The sequence below is a fragment of the Colletes latitarsis genome, chromosome 1 (genome assembly GCF_051014445.1).
Source record: "Colletes latitarsis isolate SP2378_abdomen chromosome 1, iyColLati1, whole genome shotgun sequence".
Classification (NCBI taxonomy): Eukaryota; Metazoa; Arthropoda; class Insecta; order Hymenoptera; family Colletidae; genus Colletes; species Colletes latitarsis.
The window spans coordinates 7,017,162-7,034,558 of record NC_135134.1 but is presented as its reverse complement, the minus strand read 5'-3'; positions in this window follow the sequence as shown (position 1 = coordinate 7,034,558).

The following is a 17,397-nucleotide window of genomic DNA, read 5'->3' as shown; positions in this document are numbered from 1 at the left end:
CGAGCCAGATGAGGGCAAGTCCCAGGCCTAACCGAGATATAACCGGCGTTATTCTCTAGAATATTAATCGCAACCAGGTTTAATTGACTGCTTCGGTGTGATATCGCATTACTACGTGAAACAAACCAGAAAAAGCGCAGGATCTGGCCAACAAGTATGCGAAAAATGCGAAAGTACGAGCCAGATGAGGGCAAATTCCAGACCTAACCGAGACATAACCGGCGTTATCCTCTAAAATATTAATCGCAACCAGGTTTCATTGACTGTTTCGGTGTGGTACCGTATTACTACGTGATACAGACCAGCAAAAGGCCAGGATCTGGCCAACAAGTATGCGAAAAATGCGAAAGTACGAGCCAGATGAGGGCAAATTCCAGACCTAACCGAGACATAACCGGCGTTATCCTCTAAAATATTAATCGCAACCAGGTTTCATTGACTGTTTCAGTGTGGTACCGCATTAGTGCGTGATCCAAACTAGAAAAAGCCCAGGATCTGGCCAACAAGTATGCGAAAAATGCGAAAGTACGAGCCAGATGAGGGCAAATTCCAGACCTAACCGAGACATAACCGGCGTTATCCTCTAAAATATTAATCGCAACCAGGTTTATTTGACTGTTTCAGTGTGGTACCACATTACTACGTGGCCCAAGCATGAAAAAGGCCAGGATCTGTCCAACAAGTATGCGAAAAATGCGAAATTACGATCCAGATGAGGGAAAATCCCAGACCTAACAGAGTCAGAACCGGCGTTATCCTCTAAAATATTAATCGCAACCAGGTTTAATTGACTGTTTCAGTGTGGTACCGCATTACTGCGTGATCCAAACTAGAAAAAGCCCAGGATCTGGCCAACAAGTATGCGAAAAATGCGAAAGTACGAGCCAGATGAGGGCAAATACCAGAACTAACCCAGACATAACCGGCGTCATCCTCTTAAATATTACTCGCAACCAGGTTTCATTAACTGTTTCGGTGTGGTACCGTATTACTACGTGATACAGACCAGCAAAAGGCCAGGATCTGGCCAACAAGTATGCGAAAAATGCGAAAGTACGAGCCAGATGAGGGCAAATTCCAGACCTAACCGAGACATAACCGGCGTTATCCTCTAAAATATTAATCGCAACCAGGTTTCATTGACTGTTTCAGTGTGGTACCGCATTAGTGCGTGATCCAAACTAGAAAAAGCCCAGGATCTGGCCAACAAGTATGCGAAGAATGCGAAAGTACGAGCCAGATGAGGGCAAGTCCCAGGCCAAACCGATATATAACCGGCGTTATCCTCTTGAATATTAATCGCAACCAGGTTTAATTGTCTGCTTCGGTGTGATATCGCATTACTACGTGAAACAAACCAGAAAAAGCGCAGGATCTGGCCAACAAGTATGCGCAAAATGCGAAAGTACGAGCCAGATGAGGGCAAATTCCAGGCCTAACCGAGATATAACCGGCGTTATCCTCTAGAATATTAATCGCAACCAGGTTTAATTGACTGCTTCGGTGTGATATCGCATTACTACGTGAAACAAACCAGAAAAAGCGCAGGATATGGCCAACAAGTATGCGCAAAATGCGAAAGTACGAGCCAGATGAGGGCAAGTTCCAGACCTAACCGAGACATAACCGGCGTTATCCTCTAAAATATTAATCGCAACCAGGTTTCATTGACTGTTTCGGTGTGGTACCGTATTACTACGTGATACAGACCAGCAAAAGGCCAGGATCTGGCCAACAAGTATGCGAAAAATGCGAAAGTACGAGCCAGATGAGGGAAAATCCCAGACCTAACAGAGTCAGAACCGGCGTTATCCTCTAAAATATTAATCGCAACCAGGTTTAATTGACTGTTTCGGTGTGGCACCGCATTACTACGTGAACCAAGCCAGAAAAAGCCCTGCATCTGGCCAACAAGTATGCGAAAAATGCGAAAGTACGAGCCAGATTGGGGCAAATCCCAGACCTAACCGAGATATAACCGGCGTTATCCTCTAAAATATTAATCGCAACCAGGTTTAATTGACTGTTTTGGTGAGGAACCACATTATTACGTGATACAGACCAGCAAAAGGCCAGGATCTGGCCAACAAGTATGCGAAAAATGCGAATGTACGAGACAGATGAGGGCAAATCGCAGACCTAACCGAGAAATAACCGGCGTCAACCTCTAAAATATTAATCGCATCCAGGTTTAATTAACTGTTTCGGTGCGGAACCTCATTTCTACGGGATCCAAACCAGAATAATCCGAGGATCTGGCCAACAAGTGTGCGAAAAATGCGAAAGTACGAGCCAGATGAGGGCATATACCAGACCTAACCCAAACATAACCGGCGTTATCCTCTAAAATATTAATCGAAACCAGGTTTAATTGACTGTTTCGGTGTGGTACCGCATTACTACGTAATCCAAACCAGAAGAAGGCCAGGATGTGGCCAACAAGTATGCGAAAAACGCGAAAGTATGAGCCAGATCAGGGCAAATACCAGACCTAACCCAGACATAACCGGCGTTATCCTCTTAAATACTAATCGCAACCAGGTTTATTTGACTGTTTCGCTGTAGAACCACATTACACCGTGAAACAAACCACAAAAAGCCCAGGATCTGGCCAACAAGTATGCGAAAAATGCGAAACTACGCGCCAGAAGAGGGCAAATGCCAGACCGAACCGAGTCATAACCGGCGTTATCCTCTAAAATATTCATCGCGACCAGGTTTAATTGACTGTATCGGTGTGGAACCGCATTACTACGGGATCGAAACCAGAAAAAACCCAGGATCTGGCCAACTGGAATGCGCAAAATGCGAAAGTACGAGCCAGATGATTGCAAATACCAGACCTAACCCAGACATAACCAGCGTTATCCTCTAATATACTATTCGGAACCAGCTTCTATTGACTGTTTCGGTGTGGTACCATATTACTACGTGATCCAAACCAGAAAAAGCCCAGGATCTGACCAACAAGTATGCGAAAAATACGGAAGCACGAGCAAGACGGGGGCAAATCCCAGATCTAACCGAGACATAACCAGCGTTATCTTCTAAAATACTATTTGGTACCAGCTTCTATTGACTGTTTCAGTGTGGTACCATATTACTACGTGGTCCAATCCAGGGAAAGGCCAGGATCTGGCCAACAAGTATGCGAAAACTGCGAAAGTACGAGCCAGATGAGGGGAAATACCAGATCTAACCCAGACATAACCAGCGTTATCCTCTAAAATACTAATCGGGACCAGCTTTTATTGACCGTTTCAGTGTGATACCACAATACTACGTGGTCCAAGCCAGAGAAAGGCCAGGATCTGGCCAAGAAGTATGCGAAATCGCGAATGTATGAGCCAGATGGTTGCAAATACCAGAACTAACCCTGACATAACCAGCGTTATCCTCTAAAATACTATCCGGTACCAGCTTCTATTGACTGTTTCAGTGTGGTACCATTTTACTACGTGGTCCAAGCCAGAGAAAGGCCGGGATCTGGCCAACAAGTATGCGAAAAATGCGAAAATACGATCCAGATGACGGCAAATCCCAGACCTAACCGTCACATAACCGGCGTTATCCACTAAAATATCAATCGCAACCAGGTGTAATTGACTGCTTCGGTGTGGTACCGCATTACTACGTGATCCAAACCAGAGAAAGCCCAGGATCTTGCCATCAAGTAGGCGAAGAATGCGAAAGTACAAGACAGATGAGGGCAAATACCAGTCCTAACCTAGACATAACCAGCGTTATCCTCTTAAATACTAATCGCAACCAGGTTTAAATGAATGTTTCGCTGTAGAACCACATTACACCGAGAAACAAACCAGAAAAAGCCCAGGATCTGGCCAACAAGTATGCGAAAAATGCGAAAGTACGAGCTGGATGAGGGCAAATACCAGACTTAACCCAGCCATAACCAGCGTTATCCTCTAAAATATTAATCGGAACCAGGTTTAATTGACTGTTTCAGTGTGGTACCTCATTACTACGTGGTCCAAGCCAGAAAAAGGACAGGATCTGGCCAACAAGTATGTGAAAAATGAGAAAGTACGAGCCAGATGAGGGCAAATCCCAGACCTAACCGTGACATAACCGGCGTTATCCTCTAAAATATTAATCGCAACCACGTTTAATTGACTGTTTCGGTGTGGAATTTCATTACTTCGGGATCCAAACCAGAAAAAACCCAGGATCTGGCCAACAAGTATGCCAAATCGCGAAAGTATGAGCCAGATGGTTGCAAATACCAGAACTAACCCAGACATAACCAGCGTTATCCTCTAAAATACTACTCGGAACCAGCTTCTATTGACTGTGTCGGTGTGGTACCATACTGCTACGTGATCCAAACCAGAAAAAGCCCAGTATCTGGCCAACAAGTATGCGAAAAATACGAAAGTACGAGCCAGATGAGGGCAAATACCCGACCAAACCCAGACATAACCAGCGTTATCCTCTAAGATACTAATTGGGACCAGCTTTTATTGACTGTTTCAGTGTGGTACCACATTACTACGTGATCCAAACCAGAAAAACCCCAGGATCTGACCAACAAGTATGCGAAAAATGTGAAAGTACGAGCCAGATGATTGCAAATACCAGAACTAACCCAGACATAACCAGCGTTATCCTCTAAAATACTACTCGGAACCAGCTTCTATTGACTGTGTCGGTGTGGTACCATACTGCTACGTGATCCAAACCAGAAAAAGCCCAGTATCTGGCCAACAAGTATGCGAAAAATACGAAAGTACGAGCCAGATGAGGGCAAATACCCGACCAAACCCAGACATAACCAGCGTTATCCTCTAAGATACTAATTGGGACCAGCTTTTATTGACTGTTTCAGTGTGGTACCACATTACTACGTGATCCAAACCAGAAAAACCCCAGGATCTGACCAACAAGTATGCGAAAAATGTGAAAGTACGAGCCAGATGAGGGCAAGTACCAGACCTAACACAGACATAACCAGCGTTATCCTCTAAAATATTAATCGCAACCAGGTTTAATTGTCTGTTTTGTTGTGGAACGTCATTATTACGGGATCCAAACCAGAAAAAACCCCGAATCTGGCCAAGAAGTATGCGTAAAATGCGAAAGTGCGAGCCAGATGAGGGCAAATCCCAGACCTAACCGTGACATAACCGGCGTTATCCTCTAAAATATTAATAGCAACCACGTTTAATTGACTGTTTCGGTGTGGAATTTCATTACTTCGGGATCCAAACCAGAAAAAACCCAGGATCTGGCCAACAAGTATGCGAAATCGCGAAAGTATGAGCCAGATGGTTGCAAATACCAGAACTAACCCAGACATAACCAGCGTTATCTTCTAAAATACTATTCGGAACCAGCTTCTATTGACTGTTTCAGTGTGGTACCATATTACTACGTGATCCAAACCAGAAAAAGCCCAGGATCTGGCCAACAAGTATGCGAAAAATGCGAAAGAACGAGCCAGATGAGGGCAAACACCCGACCTAACCCAGACATAAACAGCGTCATCCTCTAAAATACTAATCGGGACCAGCTTTTATTGACTGTTTCAGTGTGGTACCATATTCCTACGTGATCCAAACCAGAAAAAGCCCAGGATCTGGTCAACAAGTATGCGTAAAATGCGAGAGTGCGGGCCAGATGAGGTCAAATCCCAGACCTAACCGTGACATAACCGGCGTTGTCCTCTAAAATATTAATCGCAACCAGGTTTAATTGACTGTTTCGGTGTGGAATTTCATTACTTCGGGATCCAAATCAGAAAAAACCCAGGATCTGGCCAACAAGTATGCGAAATCGCGAAGGTATGAGCCAGATGAGGGCAAACCCCAGACCTAACCGAGACATAACAGGCGTTATCCTCTATAATATTAATCGGAACCAGGTTTAATTGACTGCTTCGGTGTGGAACTACATCACTACGGGATCCATACCACAAAAAGCCGAGGATCTGGCCAACAAGTATGCGAGAAATGCGAAAGTACGAGCCAGATGAAGGCAAATCCCAGACCTAACCGTGACATAACCGGCGTTATCCTCTAAAATATTAATCGCAACCAGGTTTAATTGACTGTTTCGGTGTGGAATTTCATTACTTCGGGATCCAAATCAGAAAAAACCCAGGATCTGGCCAACAAGTATGCGAAAAACGCGAAGGTATGAGCCAGATGATTGCAAATACCAGACCTAACCCAGACATAGCCGGCGTTATCCTCCATAATATTAATCGCAACCAGGTTTAATTGACTGCTTCGGTGTGGAACCACATTACGACGGGATCCAAACCACAAAAAACCCAAGATCTGGCCAACAAGTACGCGAAAATTGCGAAAGTATGACCCAGATGTTTCCAAATACCAGAACTAACCCAGACATAACCAGCGTTATCCTCTATAATACTATTCGGTACCAGCTTCTATTGACTGTTTCAGTGTGGTACCATATTACTACGTGGTTCAAGCCTGAGAAAGGCAGGATCTGGCCAACAAGTATGCGAAAAATACGAAAATACGAGCCAGATGACGGCAAATCCCAGACCTAACCGTGACATAACCGGCGTTAACCACTAAAATATTAATCGCAACCAGGTTTAATTGAATGTTTCGGTGTGGCACCGCATTACGACGGGATCCAAATCACAAAAAACCCAAGATCTGGCCAACACGTATGCGAAAAATGCGAAAGTATGTGCTAGATGATGAGAAATACCAGACCTAGCCCAGCCATAACCGGCGTTCTGCACTAAAATATTAATCGCAAACAGGTTTAATTGACTATTTCGGTGTGGAACCACATTACTACAGGATCCACACCAGAAAAAACGCAGGATCTGGCCAAGAAGTTAGCGAAAAACGCGAAAGTATGAGCCAGATGATTGCAAATACCAGAACTAACCGTGACATAACCGGCGTTATCCTCTAAAATACTAATCTGAACCAGCTTTTATTGACTGTTTGAGTGTGGTACCGCATTACTACGTGATGCGAGCCAGAAAAAGCCCAGGACCTTGCCAACAAGTATGCGAAAAACGCGAAGGTATGAGCCAGATGATTGCAAATACCAGACCTAACCGAGACATTACCGACGTTATCCTCTATAATATTAATCGCAACCAGGTTTAATTGACTGTTTCGGTGTGGTACCGCACACTACGTGATGCAAGCCAGAAAAAGCCCAGGACCTTGCCAAAAAGTAGGCGAAAAACGCGAAGGTATGAGCCAGATGAGGGCAAACCCCAGATCTAACCGAGACATAACAGGCGTTATCCTCTATAATATTAATCGCAACCAGGTTTAATTGACTGTTTCGGTGTGGAACTACATCACTACGGGATCCATACCACAAAAAGCCGAGGATCTGGCCAACAAGTATGCGAGAAATGCGAAAGTAAGAGCCAGATGAAGGCAAATCCCAGACCTAGCGGAGACATAACCGGCGTTATCCTCCAAAATATTAATCGCAACCAGGTTTAATTTACTGTTTCGGTGTGGAACCACATCACTACGAGATCCAAACCAGAAAAAACCCAGGATCTGGCCAACAAGTATGCGAAAAACGCGAAGGTATGAGCCAGATGATTGCAAATACCAGACCTAACCGAGACATTACCGACGTTATCCTCTATAATATTAATCGCAACCAGGTTTAATTGACTGTTTCGGTGTGGTACCGCATACTACGTGATGCAAGCCAGAAAAAGCCCAGGACCTTGCCAAAAAGTAGGCGAAAAACGCGAAGGTATGAGCCAGATGAGGGCAAACCCCAGACCTAACCGAGACATAACAGGCGTTATCCTCTATAATATTAATCGCAACCAGGTTTAATTGACTGTTTCGGTGTGGAACTACATCACTACGGGATCCATACCACAAAAAGCCGAGAATCTGGCCAACAAGTATGCGAGAAATGCGAAAGTACGAGCCAGATGAAGGCAAATCCCAGACCTAACCGAGACATAACCGGCGTTATCCTCTAAAATATTAATCGCAACCAGGATTAGTTGACTGTTTCCGTGTGGTACCTCATTACTACGGGGTCCAAACCAGAAAAAACCCAGGATCTGGCCAACAAGTGTGCGAAAAACGCGAAGGTATGAGCCAGATGATTGCAAATACCAGACCTAACCGAGACATTACCGTCGTTATCCTCTATAATATTAATCGCAACCAGGTTTAATTGACTGTTTCGGTGTGGTACCGCATTACTACGTGATGCAAGCCAGAAAAAGCCCAGGACCTTGCCAAAAAGTAGGCGAAAAACACGAAGGTATGAGCCAGATGAGGGCAAACCCCAGACCTAACCGAGACATAACCGGCGTTATCCTCTAAAATATTAATCGCAACTAGGTTTAGTTGACAGTTTCCGTGTGGTACCTCATTACTACGGGGTCCAAACCAGAAAAAACCCAGGATCTGGCCAACAAGTATGCGAATAACGCGAAAGTATGTGCCAGATGATTGCAAATACCGGAACTAACCCAGACATACTCAGTGTTATCCTTTAAAATATTAATCGGAAGCAGGATTAATTAACTGCTTCAGTGTGGTACCACATTACTGCGTGGGCCAAGCCAGAAAAACGCCAGGATCTGGCCAACAAGTATGCGAAAAATGCGAAAGTACGAGCCAGAAGAGGGCAAATACCAGACCTAACCGAGTCATAACCGGCGTTACCCTCTAAAATAATAATCGGAACCAGGTTTAATTGACTGCTCCGGTGTAGAACCGCATTACTACGTGATCCAAGCCAGGAAAAGCCCAGGATCTTGCCAACATGTAGGCGAAAAACGCGAAGGTATGAGCCAGATGAGGGCAAACCCCAGACCTAACCGAGACATAACAGGCGTTATCCTCTATAATATTAATCGCAACCAGGTTTAATTGACTGTTTCGGTGTGGAACTACATCACTACGGGATCCATACCACAAAAAGCCGAGGATCTGGCCATCAAGTATGCGAGAAATGCGAAAGTACGAGCCAGATGAAGGCAAATCCCAGACCTAACCGAGACATAACCGGCGTTATCCTCTAAAATATTAATCGCAACCAGGATTAGTTGACTGTTTCCGTGTGGTACCTCATTACTACGGGGTCCAAACCAGAAAAAACCCAGGATCTGGCCAACAAGTATGCGAAAAACGCGAAGGTATGAGCCAGATGATTGCAAATACCAGACCTAACCGAGACATTACCGACGTTATCCTCTATAATATTAATCGCAACCAGGTTTAATTGACTGTTTCGGTGTGGTACCGCATTACTACGTGATGCAAGCCAGAAAAAGCCCAGGACCTTGCCAGAAAGTAGGCGAAAAACGCGAAGGTATGAGCCAGATGAGGGCAAACCCCAGACCTAACCGAGACATAACCGGCGTTATCCTCTAAAATATTAATCGCAACTAGGTTTAGTTGACAGTTTCCGTGTGGTACCTCATTACTACGGGGTCCAAACCAGAAAAAACCCAGGATCTGGCCAACAAGTATGCGAATAACGCGAAAGTATGTGCCAGATGATTGCAAATACCGGAACTAACCCAGACATACTCAGTGTTATCCTTTAAAATATTAATCGGAAGCAGGATTAATTAACTGCTTCAGTGTGGTACCACATTACTGCGTGGGCCAAGCCAGAAAAACGCCAGGATCTGGGCAACAAGTATGCGAAAAATGCGAAGTTAGAGCCAGAAGAGGGCAAATACCAGACCTAACCGAGTCATAACCGGCGTTACCCTCTAAAATAATAATCGGAACCAGGTTTAATTGACTGCTCCGGTGTAGAACCGCATTACTACGTGATCCAAGCCAGGAAAAGCCCAGGATCTTGCCAACATGTAGGCGAAAAACGCGAAGGTACGAGCCAGATGAGTGCAAATCCCAGACCTAACCGTGGCATAACCGGTGTTATCCTCTAAAATATTAATCGGAACCAGGCTTAATTGGCTGTTTCGGTGTGGTACCGCATTACTACGTGATCCAAGCCAGAAAAAGCCCAGGACCTTGCCAACAAGTAGGCGAAAAACGCGAAGGTACGAGCCAGGTGAGGGCAATTCCCAGACCAAACCGAGACATAACCGGCGTTATCCTCTAAAATATTAATCGGAACCAGGCCTAATTGGCTGTTTCAGTGTTGTACCGCATTACTACGTGATCCAAGCCAGGAAAAGCCCAGGATCTTGCCAACATGTAGGCGAAAAACGCGAAGGTACAAGCCAGATGGGGGCAGTTCCCAGACCTAGTCGAGACATAACCGGCGTTATCCTCCAAAATATTAATCGCAACCTGGTTTAATTTACTGTTTCGGTGTGGGACCACATCACTACGGGATCCAAACCAGAAAAAACCCAGGATCTGGCCAACAAGTATGCGAAAAACGCGAAGGTATGAACCAGATGATTGCAAATACCAGACCTAACCGAGACATCACCGGCGTTATCCTCTAAAATATTAATCGCAACCAGGTTTAACTGACTGTTTCGGTGTGGGACCACATTACTACAGGATCCAAGCCAGAAGAAGGCCAGGACCTTGCCAACAGGTAGGCGAAAAACGCGAAGGTACGAGTCAGATGAGGGCAATTCCCAGACATAGCCGAGACATAACCGGCGTTATCCTCTAAAATATTAATCGCAACAAGGTTTAATTGACTGTTTCTGTGTGGAACCACATTACTACGGGAACCAAACCAGAAAAAGCCCAGGATCTAGCCAACAAGTATGCGAAAAACGCGATGGTATGAGCGAGATGGTTGCAAATACCAGACCTAACAGAGACATAACCGTCGTTATTCTCTAAAATATTAATCGCAACCAGGTTTAATTGACTGTTTCGGTGTGGAACCGCATTACTACGGGATCCAAACCAGATAAAACCCAGGATCTGGCCAACAAGTATGCGAAAAACGCGAAGGTATGAGCGAGATGATTGCAAATACCAGACCTAACCGAGACATAACCGTCGTTATTGTCTAAAATATTAATCGCAACCAGGTTTAATTGACTGTTTCGGTGTGGTACCGCATTACGACGGGATCCAAACCACAAAAAACCCAAGATCTGGCCAACAAATATGCGAAAAATGAGAAAGTATGTGCTAGATGATGGGAAATACCAGAGCTTACCGAGTCATAACCGGCGTTATCCTCTGTAATGTGGATCGAAACCAGGTTTAATTGACTGTTTCAGTGTGGCAGCACACTACTACGGGATCCAAACCATAAAAAACCCAGGATCTGCCCAACAAGTTTGCGAAAAAAGCGAAAGTATGTTCCAGTTGATTGCAAATACCAGAACTAACCCAGACATAACCGGCGTTATCCTCTAAAATATTAATCGCAACCAGGTTTAATTGACTGTTTGAATGTGCTACCACATTACTACGCGATGCAAACCAGAACAAGCCCAGGATCTGGCCAACGAGTGTGCGAAGAATGCGAAAGCATGAGCCAGATGATTGCAAATTCCAGACCTAACACAATCCTAAACGGTGTTATCCTCTAAAATATTCATCGAAAACAGGTTTCATTGACTGTTTCAGTATGGTACCAGATGACTACGTTATCCAAAGCAGAACAAGCCCACAAAAAGCAGAGGATCTGGCCAACAAGTATGCGAACAATGCGAAAGTATGAGACAGATGAGGGCAAATCCCAGGCCTAACACAAATCTAAACGGTGTTATCCTCTTAAATATTAATCGAAACCAAGTTGAATTGGCTGTTTCATTCTGGTACCACATTACTACGTGTTACAAACCAGAAAAGAACACAGGATCTGGCCGACAAGTATGCGAAGAATGCGAAAGTATGAGCCAGAAGAGGGTAAATGCCAAACCAAACCCAGACCTAGCAGTTGTTATTCTCTAAAATACTGACCGGAACCGGGTTTAATTGACTGTTTCAGTGTCTTACCTCATTACTACGTGATCCAAACCAGAAAAAGCCCAGGATCTGGCCAACAAGTGTGCGAAGATTGCGAAAGTATAAGCCAGATGAGGGCAAATCCCAGACCCAATCGAGACCCAACCAGTGTTATACTTTAAAGCGTTGATCGAGGTCAGCTTTAATTGACTGTTTCAGTGTAGTACCACATTACTACATAATCCCAACCAGAAAAAGTCTAGAATCTTGTCAACAAGCATGCGAGAAATGCGAAAGTATGAGCCAGATGATTGCAAATTCCAGACCTGCCACAAACCTAAGCGGTGTTATCCTCTAAAATATTAATCGAAACCATGTTGAATTGACTGTTTCAGTCTGGTACCACATTACTACGCGATCCAAACCAGAAAAAAACACAGGATCTGGCGAACAAGTATGCGAGGAATTCGAAAGTATGACCCATATGATAGCAAATACCAGACCTAACTCAGACCTAACCCATGTTATCCTCTAAAATGTTCATCGAATCCAGGTTTAATTGACTGTTTCAGTATGGTACCACATGACTACGTGATCCAAACCAGAACAAGCCCAGGATCTGGCCAACAAATGTGCGAAGAATGCGAAAGTATGAACCAGATGATTGCAAATACCAGACCTAACACCAACCTGAACCGTGTTATCCTCTAAAATATTGGTCGAATCGAGGTTTAGTTGACTGTTTCATTCTGATACCACATTACTACGAGATCCAAACCAGTCAAAAACTCAGGATCTGGCCCACAAGTATGCGAAAAACGCGAGGGTATGAGCGAGATGGTTGCAAATACCAGACCTAACCGAGACTTTACCGTCGTTATCCTCTAAAATATTAATCGCAACCAGGTTCAATTGACTGTTTCGGTGTGGTACAGCATTACTACGTGATCCAAGCCAGAAAAAGCCCAGGACCTTGCCAACAAGTAGGCGAAAAACGCGAAGGTACGAGCCAGATGAGGGCAGTTCCCAGACCAAGCCGAGACATAACTGGCGTTGTCCTCTAAAATATTAATCGCAACCAGGTTTAATTGACTGTTTCGGTGTGGAACCACATCACTACGGGATCCAAACCAGAAAAAGCCCAGGATCTCCCCAACAAGTAGGCGAAAAACGCGAAGGTACGAGCCAGATGGGGGCAGTTCCCAGACCTAGTCGAGACATAAACGGCGTTATCCTCTAAAATGTTAATCGCAACCAGGTTTAATTGACTGTTCCGGTGTGGTACCGCATTACTACGTGATCCAAGCCAGAAAAAGCCCAGGACCTTGCCAACAAGTAGGCGAAAAACGCGAAAGTATGAGCCAGCTGATTGCAAATACCAGTACTAACCCAGACATAACCAGCGTTATCCTCGAAAATACTAATCGGAACCAGATTTTATTGACCGTTCAGTGTGGTACCACATTGCTACCAGATCCAAACCAGAAAAAGCCCAGGATCTGGCCAACAAGTATGCGAAAAACGCGAGGGTATGAGCGAGATGATTGCAAATACCAGACCTAACCGAGACATTACCGTCGTTATCCTCTAAAATATTAATCGCAACCAGGTTTAATTGACTGTTTCGGTGTGAAACCACATTACGACGGGACACAAACCAGAAAAACCCCAGGATCTGGCCAACAAGTATGCGAAAAATGTGAAAGTACGAGCCAGATAGGGGAAATACCAGACCTAACCCGGACATAACCGGCGTCATCCTCTAAAATATTAATCGCAACCAGGTTTAATTGACTGTTTCGGTGTGAAACCACATTACGACGGGATACAAACCAGAAAACCCCCAGGATCTGGCCAACAAGTATGCGAAAAATGTGAAAGTACGAGCCAGATGATTGCAAATACCAGAACTAACCCAAACATAACCAGCGTTATCCTCCAAAACATTAATCGCAACCAGGTTTAATTGACTGTTTCAGTGTGGTACCGCATTAGGTGTGTTACGAGCCAGGGCCGTGCAGCGCGCGTGGCCTGCGAGTGCGAGAGAGAGTATGGAATATGGTATCAATTTGTTAGTTTGGTACACGGACGAACCCGATGCGAAATCGGGTTGCCGCTAGGATAGTTGATAACGAGGACGAACCTGGTGCGAAACCAGGGAGGCGTAGGAGGGTGAAACGTCGTGAACGGGTACCCGATGCGAAATCGGGGAGTCACTAGGATTGTTGATAACGACGCAGACGAACCCAATTCGAAATCGGGGAGCTGCTAGGAGGTTGGAAGAAACGCAGACGAACTCAATGCGAAATCGACGAGCTGCTGGGAGGTTGGATAAATCACAGACGAACCTGATGCGAAATCAGGGAGCCGCTAGGATGGTAATAGATTGCGTGGACGAACTCGATGCGTAATCGAGGAGCCACTAGGTTGTAAGAGGTTGTATTTGGATTTGGGGATGTGTTAATTGAACTCGTAACTGTGAATTATTAAATATAATATAACCCGAGCGGTAAGGTTATATTATTATGGGAACGTTTAACTAATAATGATCGCTTTATATAATTGTGGGTTAAAGAAGTTGGGTAACTCTGATTTGATAATAAAAGTAGATATATTCTTAAATCAACAAATAAAATACAATTGTTTCGTGTATCTTATGTCGCGATCAAAGAATGATTATATTTACCTAAAATGACCTTGCTCGGTGTTGACGCACTGGCGATGCGAGGGTATGTCAGTTGGAAATAAAGGCCGCAATAGAATTTATGCCGGCTCACGGATTCTATATGGTTTGATACTAAAGGGTACGGTAGCCCGATTTCGCAAGATACAACTGACTATCAAATCGTATACGCGTGACAAGAGATGTGACGTTGACTCTAACGTGACGGTACGATTATGATCCCCGAGTAATGACATCACGGGGTTTATATACCAAAAAATATGTGTGGGGCGGATTCAAAAGTACGTTAGAAATCGCCGTGTGCACTATTCTCCGAATTGTATTAATTAACGGGCTGCTCTATTCTCCGAATTGTATTAATTAACGGGCTGCTGCATCGCGACGGAAGTGACCCCCATTTCAAAGGTTGGATAAGTAGCAGGGCGATTTCATAATGCACGCAAGTGGCAAGAAAAATTTGAGGAACGAAACGTTCGACATACGTAACAAGTGCGTGATCCATACCAGGAAAACGCCAGGATCTGGCCAACAAGTATGCGAAAAATGCGAAAGTACGAGCCAGATGTGGGCAAATCCCAGACCTAACCGAGATATAACCGGCGTTATCCTCTAAAATATTAATCGCAACCAGGTTTAATTGACTGTTTTGGTGTGGAACCACATTACTACGTGATCCAAACCAGAAAAAACCCTGTATCTGTTCAACAAGTAAGCGAAAAATGCGAAAGTACGAGCCAGATGAGGGCAAATACCAGACCTAACCCAGACATAACCGGCGTTATCCTCTAAAATATGAATCGAAACCAGGTTTAATTGATTGTTTCCGTGTGGTACCGAATTACTACGTGATCCAAACCAGAAAAAGGCCAGGATCCGGCCAACAAGTATGCGAAAAACGCGAAAGTATTAGCCAGATGATTGCAAATACCAGAACTAACCCAGACATAACCAGCGGTGTCCTCAAAAATACTAATCGGAACCAGGCTTTATTGACTGTTTCAGTGTGGTACCACATTACTACGTGGGCCAAGCCTGAAAAAGCCCAGGATCTGGCCAACAAGTATGCGAAAAATACGAAAGCACGAGCAAGATAAGGGCAAATCCCAGACCTAACCGAGACAAAGCCGGCGTTATCCTCTAAAATATTATTCGCAACCAGGTTTAATTGACTGTTTCGGTGTGGTACTGCATTACTACGTGATCCAAACCAGAAAAAGCCCAGGATCTGGCCAACAAGTATGCGAAAAATGCGAAAGTACGAGCCAGATGAGGGCAAATACCAGACCTAACCGAGACATAACCGGCGTTATCCTCTAAAATATTAATCGCGACCATGTTTAATTGACTGTTTCGCTGTGGTACCGCATTACTACGTGATCCAAGCCAGAAGAACGCCAGGATCTGGCCAACAAGTATGCGAAAAATGCGAAAGTACGAGCCAGATGAGGGCAAGTCCCAGGCCTAACCGAGATATAACCGGCGTTATCCTCTACAATATTAATCGCAACCAGGTTTAATTGACTGTTTTGGTGTGGAACCATATTACTACGTGATCCCAACCAGAAAAAACCCTGTATCTGGCCAAGAAGAATACGAGAAACGCGAAAGTATGAGCCAGATGATTGCAAAAACCAGACCTAACACAGGCATGACCGGCGTTATCCTCTAAGATATTAACCGCAACCAGGTTTAATTGACTGTTTCAGTGTGGTACCGCATTAGTGCGTGATCCAAGCATGAAAAAGGCCAGGATCTGACCAACAAGTATGCGAAAAATGCGAAATTACGAGCCAGATGAGGGAAAATGCCAGACCTAACCGAGACATAACCGGCGTTATCCTCTAAAATACTAATCGCAACCAGCTTTTATTGACCGTTTCACTGTAGTACCACATTACTACGTGATCCAAACCAGAAAAAGTCCAGGATCTGGCCAACAAGAATGCGAAAAATGCGATAGCACGAGCCAGATGGAGGCAAATCCCAGAACTAACCGAGACATAACCGGCGTTATCCTCTAAAATATTAGTCGCAACCAGGGGACAGCATAATTGACTGTTTCCTTGTGGTACCGCATTAGTGCGTGAACCAAACCAGGAAAAGGCCAGGATCTGACCAACAAGTATGCGAGAAATGCGAAAGTACGAGCCAGATGAGGGGAAATACCAGAACTAACCCAGCCATAGCCGGCGTTATCCTCTAAAACATTAACCGAAACCGGGTTTAATTGACTGTTTCGGTGTGGAACCTTATTACTACGGGATCCAAACTAGAAAAAGCCCAGGATCTGGCCAACAAGTATGCGAAAAATGCGAAAGTACGAGCGAGATGAGGGCAAATACCAGAACTAACCCAGACATAACCGGCGTCATCCTCTTAAATATTACTCGCAACCAGGTTTCATTGACTGTTTCGGTGTGGTACCGTATCACTACGTGACACAGACCAGCAAAAGGCCAGGATCTGGCCAACAAGTATGCGAAAAATGCGAAAGTACGAGCCAGATGAGGGCAAGTCCCGGGCCTAACCGAGATATAACCGGCGTTATCCTCTAGAATATTAATCGCAACCAGGTTTAATTGACTGCTTCGGTGTGATATCGCATTACTACGTGAAAAAAAACCAGAAAAAGCGCAGGATCTGGCCAACAAGTATGCGCAAAATGCGAAAGTACGAGCCAGATGAGGGCAAATTCCAGACCTAACCGAGACATAACCGGCGTTATCCTCTAAAATATTAATCGCAACCAGGTTTCATTGACTGTTTCAGTGTGGTACCGCATTAGTGCGTGATCCAAACTAGAAAAAGCCCAGGATCTGGCCAACAAGCATGCGGAAACTGCGAAAGTACGAGCCAGATGAGGGC